Source organism: Lycium barbarum, chromosome 5, assembly GCF_019175385.1.
Source record: "Lycium barbarum isolate Lr01 chromosome 5, ASM1917538v2, whole genome shotgun sequence".
NCBI classification, from domain to species: domain Eukaryota; kingdom Viridiplantae; phylum Streptophyta; class Magnoliopsida; order Solanales; family Solanaceae; genus Lycium; species Lycium barbarum.
The window spans coordinates 122,801,137-122,811,031 of NC_083341.1; the positions used below are offsets into that span (position 1 = coordinate 122,801,137).

General features: G+C 34.2%; 1 long non-coding RNA gene across 1 annotated transcript; it reads right to left on the reverse strand.

The window, feature by feature from the left end:
* Positions 1-407: 407 nt before the first annotated feature.
* LOC132642677 (uncharacterized) lies at positions 408-3,943 on the reverse strand. The gene is made up of 3 exons (XR_009583297.1): positions 3,711-3,943; positions 3,227-3,310; positions 408-689 (listed from the first exon to the last, which is right to left on the reverse strand). It is a non-coding gene; the product is annotated as an uncharacterized LOC132642677 (long non-coding RNA).
* Between the last annotated feature and the right edge of the window lie 5,952 nt (positions 3,944-9,895).

Consider the following 9,895-nt stretch of genomic DNA (forward strand, 5'->3'; position numbering starts at 1 on the left):
CCACAAAACTTTCTTTGTTGTTTCTGGAAATTTCCTAAGTTTGATCTCTTATTAAAAATCTTAGTCCAAGTTTAAAGAATGCTCATCATCCTTTACAATCACAAACTGTCCAAAATCATTTTTTCTGCTTAGTTCAAATCAGATTTAAAGTCCAATAAACAGTTGCAGTTCTTGATAACGGGCTCGAGGCCCAAAACCACTTTTATCTCCAACCAATTCGTTCCAGATTTTGCCAAAGGGGCGAGAGGCCCAAATGTTTTACCACTTAGTTCTTTTTTAGAAATCATTTAGCCTTATTAAAGTGTTGAACAAGCTTTTCAACCTCAGAAAATCAAAAATAAGTAATCAATTTCATGCTAGTTTGAGATTAGCCGAATTTTGAAAAATATTTTAGGCGACTTCCTAAATATACTAAGTGTTTCCTAAATTCTAAGCATACACAAGGGTTCCAATATTTTACATGTTTTTACAATTTACATACACATATGGAATAGAAAATAAATAAAGACGAGTTTAGGATGGTGGGCCTACATAAGCCCACCAGCCTATTTTTTACCCATAGGTGGGCCTTCAAATAATTATCAGCTTCCATTTCTTTCCATCGGACTCGGTTGAATAAAAGGGAATTGGGCCTCAGGCCCAGTTGGTTTCAAGAAAAAGGCAGTGGCCAAAGTGGCCCACGAGGTTTCCTATGCATCAAGAAGTAAAAAAAAAAAAAAAAGTAGGATTAGACAAGCATTTTGGATTGAACTATTTACTTAATACAGAATGAGCTATAATTATAAACACACCTATACATAAATACATATTCAAGTGATTAATCATAAATCATGCAAGAAGTCACAGACCAAAGTAGTATACTCAGAGTAAGGGTTCAAAGAAACCAACCAGTCCAACTTAAAATAACTATGGCCCAAAGTTGTGGCCTAAATAGCATTAAGTGGCAATAATCAAAGCCCAAGCCTAACGACAACATACAGAAGGGTAGGCCCCAAAACCAAACAGAATCTTAAACAAAGCCAACAGTCATGGATTCTCACAGGTGATATACCAACCATATACCAAATATACTAGTTTTTGCACACTATTTATACAAAACTGGGTATACCTGGTATATTCAGGTATATTTCCCCTATGTATTCAGACAAAAATAACCTTTAGGTTCAGGAAAGAGATCCACTAATCATGATTAACCCTCAAGAATTGTTTTCAAGGGTGCAGAAAGGGCATTAACAAAGAGAAAAGCAAGTGCAACACAAACAAAACATCAAAGGATCAGATAGACCAATAGTGCAGTGTTTTGAAAAAATGAAGCATTTCTATTTGTTTTAAACCTTTAAAGAATGAACAATTATGCATTACCCACAGAACCTTACTCATTTTAACTCAAAATGTCCCACGGGGCATGGCTTCTCATAGGGGAACCCCAGTAGCTTAGAGTGAAGAGGACCAGGCTGAGCTTGACAGGAAACTCCAAGCCTTATCCTCTTTTCTCCTGGCTCTGGGTCAATCACACCTATGGTCAACCAAACCCAAGGGACAACCTCTCAGTATGTCACAACATTATCTTGTTACCCCAGTATAGATTAGGTAGGTCCTTAACTTGATTCATATTAAGTATAGATGTTCAGACAAGTAACAGCAAGATCACAGAGAAAACAATGATGCGGGATTTCATGAGTTAGTCTGGATCATAGACTTCATACACAGCTAGTTAGACATGAACATGGAAAAGATGCAAGACAAGACTCTTGAGCTTGTTTAATAAGGTAAATATATGCCCTAAACAATCCATTCTTAATGACAGCCTCATGTAAAGAATAGGGTGAACCTATTCTATATAAAATACCAGTAAACACCAATCATTCTTATTGCACACTGTGTTTTGATAGGGAATTAAATTCAGTGAATTCATGTGATACTCTTAAAGACACCAAACATACAAAAATGGGAAAACAGATTTAGGTACAGCAGATGGCTAGCATGACTAGATGCAGCTGATTTTTCAACAGTGGTCTGGCAGTAATGAGTCTTGTGATACATGTAAGATTCATGGGGATGGCACAAACTTAAGGCATGCAAAGATTCTTGACAACTATATACTTTTACTCATACTTAAAAAAAACTATGTATAAGGTTCATGGTGGTCAAATTACCAAGCCTAGTGCTCAGGCTGACCTATATCTAGATAACAAGTAGAGGCAAGTAACAATCCTCGTGTGGCATATTCAGGGAGCAGATAACCAGATTCATTAGGAGCATCAGACTATTTTTAGACTCAACATAGACTTACACAAAACAATAGCATTCAACAGAGACATTTATAAAGTTCAGAGGTGGGCTATCATGTTCAAATGCAGAAGCTTATCTCTTTGTACCACATTCAGCACAATCCACACATATACACCTAATTCTCAAGCTGACAATTTTCACATTTAAGCTTAAAACATACCTATCATACTAGCACATAACCAGACCCAAGCCTTTTTTACTCATAAATGACACCTAATGAGATATCAAACCCAATCTAGATGACTCAAATCTGACCTCAAGCTAATATTAAGCATAGGATCATGTTATAGTTCACCTTATTATATATCCCTACCAGTTGACAACCTTTTAGTTCAAAACTCAAATTAGATAGAGACATGGTATATTTCATCAAGCCGACTGGTCCATTAGTAAAACAAGCCTTAACTAGACACATGATGGCTCACAGTCCCTTTAGTCATCATAAAATCCAACCTATGTGAGTTATCAACTATGTGTATACTAAGATTAATCATTTAACATGCAGCAACAGTCATTACTAATGGATTAAAAACACAAATAGAGTTTAGCAGGAGAGATATTACTACTATATTCTCCACACAATAGGGGTTGAGTCATTAAGTACATAATGGAAACGTGCAGCTAAACAAGATTTAAACTAGAAGCATGTTAAACAGAAGCTAAGTAGGTATGACATCAATTAAACTAACTACTCAAACTGCTGAACCATGGCTAAACAGGATCTGAGCTAATAAATAAACATATAAGCAGGAATTAAGTGTTCTTAAGCATGATTAAACTAGCAAATGAAAAAAAAAACATAATTAAACATGACTAACTTAACATATGTAAGCCAAATTCAAACTAAAAAATAACATAACTATATTAGCAGTTTTAACACATATACAAAAAATACAAACAAGCTACTAAAAAAAATGGAAAGAAAGAAGTTAACCTTTTGTTAGTGCAACCTCTGTCAAGAATTGGACTTGGAAGAATCCTTTTCTTCCTTGATCCCAACTCAGTCAACACACAAACCCTAAGAGAAAAACAAGTGCAAACAAACTCTCTAAAATTTTACTTGAACTCAGAAAAGGTAAGGATTTCCAATACTTTGGAAATCTCAGGTATTTTCGAGTTCTTTGCGAGTATATCAAAATTTATATGCTCAAACTTGTTCAATAACAAAGAAATAGAGCCCCTTAAATAGAAAAACCCCAAACCCCCAAACCCTAGGTTTAGCCGATGTGGGATAACTCCTCATTTAGGGGTTTCCTCCTCACATCCCATGTTGTAGGGTTAGGATTAAGTGCAAAAACGAACAAAGGGTCAGATTTCACCCTCAAGTGGTCGATCCATTTGGTTCTTCATGAACCAATGAAATTCATGAATTCAATCCACAAACAACTAAAAACAATTAAGGAATTGCAAAGTATTACCGTTTGAGACTCAGAAAATAAAGAAAAATGGTGAAAAAGGCGAGATAGCACCCTGTTTGTGGTGGCGTTAGGTGAGAGAAGGTGGAAACATTTATTGTTTCCCCTTCTCGACTTTGCAAATCACTGAAAAAACATAGTACACCTGCCATATTGCCATTTTTAGGCATCAAAGTGACGAAGAAAGAGAAAGGAGAGAGGTGGCGGCGCTAGGGTTTTCCCCCCTCTTTTCCGCATTTCGCACAAATGAGACCTTAGGGTCTGATTCTGTTTGTTGTTGTTGTTGTTGTAAATGAAAAGGGTTGGGCCGGGTCTGGCCTTATTGGATTGGACTCGGCTCAACCTTTTTCTTAACAGAAAAAGAAGGCCCGATTATGTATGTATATACATACATGAGTATACATGTATACTCATCTATATATCATGTATATATATGCGGGTGAATATATAAAATTCAACAAATAGCCTAAATTTAAAACGATGTCCACTAAGTGGATATTTAAAAATAAGACCCCATTTAAACTAATTGGTCAAATTTAAAAGAAATAATAATAATAAAAATAAATAAGTTTTGTCAAAAGACCTTAATTAAATTGATCCATGAGCTTGGCTAGTCAAAATTATTTCCATAATTGGATAATAACTAATTATTTCAATTACAACCGCTGAATGGCAATTTTCAGAATCAATTACAATTAAAACTTAATTAATTATGAAATTTTTTCAATAATTTGATTAAATAAGAATTAAGGGGTAAAAATATTTAATTTACTTAATTAAACATATTCCCTATATTAAACAGAGTAAAATATTTTGCAAATTGACATTTTAGCAATTTGGACAATTAAGTGAATAATTATGGTAAATTATCCTCTCTTCTGGTTAATTTAGCAAAAATATTATAATTGTGAAAATAATTAAATTAATTTATAATATTATAGCAATTATTTCATTAAACAAATTGGTAAAATATTATCTCAATAATTTTATAAAATTATTTTGACTTTTGAAAAAAATACATATTTCACTATGTTTAGTATTCAAGGACTCTAGGTAATTAAAGTAAATTATGGGAGGTAAAAAATTAGGTGTCAACATTTAGTAGTAACATAACCAGTTTTCTAGAAGCTGAAAAAAATACTTAATCATAGTACTAATGTTGTATTTCACTCCCCCAAAATAGATTAATAATACTCAATTCTTTGTAAATTACACTCTTAACACACTACAAGAAAACTGTTGATTACATGGGGATTTTCCTATGGAAAATACAGTAAAATCCCCATGCAATTTGGTTACCTGCGGATTTTTCTACGACATGAAATCCGATGGAAAAATCTTCGTGGGTATATTATTACCCGGGAATTTATAAAATCCACAGGAAAATTACCTAGGGATTATAATCCGCAGGTATGTTATTTGCGGATTTAGCTGCGATAAATACAAAAGAATTCATAAGATTTTCTGTGCAAAAATTCATCTAAAAAGGAACTTTCCTGTGGATTTCTGTAGGAAACATTCGCAAGTAATTCCCCATGAAGATTCCTAAGTAAATCTGTAGGAAGTTTGGAGGATAAAATCCATGAATAAAATTTATGGAAAAATTCCGCAAGAAGATTCCTAGGAGAAGCCCCAAGTAAATTTGCGAGAAGATATTTTCGCAAGAAAAATCCCATGAAACCTTCGCACGTACATCTCCATGGAAATCCCCAAGTAATAATCCGCATGTAAATCGGTAGGTAAATATCATAGTTAGACAAAAATTTAGTCAAAAACCCCAAGAAAATCCAATATTTGTTTCACAAAAAAATCACAAAGTAATATCCGCATGAAATTCCATGTAATATTTGTTTTTGCAGGTAAATCCCTACATAAAATTAATGAGGTTCAAAATATTTTCTACAAAATCCCCAGGTAGTTTCTACATTTTTAAAATGCCATTTTTTTTTAATTCTAGATTATATTCTACTATACAATTCAACTGTATCTATTATATTCGCCATTCTGCAAAAGTCTAATATAAATCATTATAACAAAAAAAAACATAATTCATAACATCCATATCAATAATGTATAATTCTGAAATGAAAAAACAAATCTCAAATTTGTCTTCTAAATAGTACTATCAACTATCTCAATCCTGATTATTGTCCCTTTCATTCACGTTATCAGAGTCAGAATCACTTGCATCCACATTATAAGAGTCATCGCCGCTCTCATCCACATTATCAGAGTCATCATCACTTTCATTCTCATAGCCTTGATTGTCTTCTTGAGATGATCGCTTATTAGATGATGCGTTGTATACATGCATGCGGTTTATACATGCTTCTTCAACAAGTCTAATTCTTTCCTCATCCTCTTATTTTTGAGTCGTTCTTCCTACAACTTAGCATACAAGTTAGCATTGGAAGCATGTACCTGAGATTTAATCATCTCATCAATTTCTCCCGATAAAGCCGATGTTGATTGCTTATGTGCTTTTACAGATCGACCCAAGGAGCCAAGACCCGCAACTCTTCCTTTTTTCTTTCCACCAACAGATTACACCCAGATATCCCTTTCACTTAATTGAGAAGATTGGCTAGCTGAATTAGTGTCTCCTTCCGCAACTGATGCACTTTGAGAAGCTGATAATTCTTGTTTCTTTCTTTCAAAATTATTCTGCATCAAAACAAGTTATTTTAGACCATATATAATGCTTCATGTTCATGCCTACTGATCAAGTACCCAAGTACATAGCACCTAAGTTTTCACTGCCAAATCCCCCTTCCTTTGCCTCCATTTGAGTTTTTTCATACAACAATTGTTCATAGAAAAATCACTCCAATTTGATTTCTTCCTATCCAACTCATTTATTGCATCAGAAAACTAGGTACGAGTTACTCTCGAAAATCTAAAATAACTTAACGGTATAAAATTATGTAAGAAAAAGAAACACAACAAATAAATTTTAAATGAAGATGTAAACAATCAGATCTTGAAAATTTTAAAACTGGAAAAAAAAAGTGATGGTAAAGAAAGAAAAATAATTAGATCTTTGACAGTGCGCCAATATTGTTTGCTTCTACTCAAATTTCTCTATTTTATGATGTCTCTTTCAAGAATATCCACAATTCTTATCCTTATTTCAATGGAATTTCTTTAAAGTTGTTTTTTTTTTAAAAAAAAGAAGAGCTTTAAACCTTAAAGTTTAAGCCAACAATGAGAACAAGACACATACAATGAGAATATAGAAAAAGAATAAAAGTAAAGGCAGTAATGTGTTAATCTTTGCAGTTGAACATATAACAACAAAAGTAACACCTTTATTAAAAAATTGAACATATAACAGAAAAAGTACTCAGTCTAGCACAATGTAAAAAAATCACACTATAACACAGAGCAATTCAAGTAGAAAGAACTGAAAAAGACCTCTTACAGTGGAACTAAGTAAATAAATGAACAAAAACACCAACTAAACACACTAAAGTTAACACCTTTACTCAAAAATTGAACATAGAACAACAAAAGATTATCACACCTTTACTAATGTGTTAATCTTTGCAATCTCATGTAGGTGCAGCATAACAAAAAAAGAATTCAATGTATTTCATCCTTTCCAGCATTGGCATTCATCTAAGGAAAAAACAATATGTTTCTATGTTATTAACAAAAAAGTCACACGTAAACCACCATTAAAATTTTAAAGTTAGAGCTTCTACCACAATGCATAATTAAAATATTCGATACTCCAGAAACGCAAAAGCACAATTGAAACAGATTGCAGAAAATGACTATGGTTTTCTTCATGATCTAGACTACAAAAACTAAGGCGTATTTCAAACTTTACCAAGTTTACCGGAATCGCAACCTTACCCAAAGATACTTAATCGATAGCAAAATAAATAGAGAAACTAATTTAATCTACTAAAGAATACGGTGAATGAACACTTACAAAAGTAGCTTCAGCTTTCTAATTTACCCAATTTTATCACTTTTCTTGCGATGGGTGTGGAAATAAAAGACTGAAATTGAAGGATCTTTTCCAGTAGCTTCTTTCTATAATCAAAGAAAGAATTTATGTTTTGAAAGCTGAATATGATATTATTCTCTTGAAAGAAATATACTTAAACTGACTTATAGTTACCATTCTCTTATAGATGACTCGATGAGGTATGCAACCACCTGTATGAAGTGATGCACCAGCATTTGAATCACGATTCTTCTTGTTTTGTTTGGACTTTTCCTTGAATGCAGCAGACTCCCTATGCTCCTTCATCTCCTTGAATACAACATCCCCATCCAATGTGGCTTCACATTCAAGTTTTTCCTAACATCTTGAAAAAGTTGGCTCATCTTTGCAGCTCCCCTTTTCTCAAAATTGCACCGTATAGCATGATTATAGTGAGGGAGCCATCTAAATTTCTTCTGCACATATCAAACGAAAACTGCATTAGTCATACAATCTCACACCACCTGTATTTGAACATGAACCTAATTATAAATTTTCTTACCTTGAATTCCTCAAACCACATATCGCGAGTAGATTCCGAGAACTTCTTCCAAGAAGGTTTAGCCAACTCAAATTTACAACGAACGCAACTAGCAATACCTTCAATAACTGGCTTGTGAGGATCAAACCTACATAAAATACAATAGTTATTAAACATCTATACACACACACACACACATATATTACAAGTTAGTACTATTACCCATCCAGTTCAGGTACAATCCATATTCGCTGATCATCATCTCCATTGCCAACCGTATTACACGAGGTGGCTGGAGTCGTATTGGTCGGTTGTGACATCAATGGTTCAGTTTCTTGATTTATTGGCTGGAGCTGATTAGATTGAGGTTGAGATTCAATGTTATTAGGTTGCGATCGATTAACTTTAAGATTAGGTTGAGGCAAAAAAGACTCGTTTACATGAAATGGACCAATATGAGAATATAGGGGTTGTGATGGGATTATGGGAGGCACAAAATTAGTGTTATGAGGTTGGGAACGATTGACATCAACACTAGGTTGACGCAAGGAAGGCTCATTGACATGAAGTGGACCGGTATGAGATATGAGGGGTTGTGATGGAATTATGGGAGGCACAATGATGCACACAGTGCAATCGAGGTGACGAACAGATCTAGAAGTTGTGAAACTTGAAGAACTGTAATGCTAAGTCAGGGTTTCAACCGAGAGATTTAGCTAGAGAGAGAAATATTGAGAAAGAGAGAAGTAGATGTATATTCATGAATGAATTGATTGTATGAGTTACAAAGTATATATGAAATGAATCTAATCAACTACTTAGCTGTTAATTGCTTTGCTAGCCACTGTAACTGAATTCTGGACTTCAACTAACTTGGGACTTTAACTAACTTCTTGAACAATACTAACTAACTCTGCCACATCAGCCAACTAACTAATACAGCTAATAAAATGCTGACTTTAACTAACTTCTTGAACAATACTAACTAACTGAACAATACTAACTAACTCTGCCACATCAGCCAACTAACTAATACAGCTAATAAAATGCTAATTCAACTACAATATTGCATCAATACCCCCTACAGAAGCGCAGTCTTGTCCTCAAGGCTGAAATGCAGGAAATCTGTGCTACAAATCAGAAACATATTCCCAAGTATCTTGAGAAGCATCAATATATGTCCACTTCACCAGCACTTGAGCAACAGCCTTGTTTCCCCTCTTCACAAGTCTTCTATCTAACACCAGTTCTGGAAGAGGACAATAAGGACTAGATAGATGAAAAACAGGAGGGTGGTTGATAACAGTAAGAACCTCATGGCATTTCTTTAGCTATGACACATGAAAGATGGGGTGGATTAAAACATCAGCTGCAAGTAGTAACCTGTAAGCAACAACACCAACTTTTGCATCAATAGGATAGGGTCCAAAGTACTTAGCAGCCAGTTTGTTGAATGGCCTAGTAGCAACTGAAATCTGTCTATAGGGTTGTAGCTTAAGATAAACCCAGTCACCCACTTCAAAGCTCCTATCAGATCTGTGTTTATCAGCTAAGTCCTTCATTCGTTGTTGAGCTCTTAGTATATGAAATTTCAAAAGCTGAATGATGGATTCGCTAGCAACCAGTGACCTATCAACCATCTCAGAAGAAGATTCCCCAGCCAAATAAGGCAGGTGCAGAGGTGGTTTTTGCCCATACAAAACTTCATAAGGA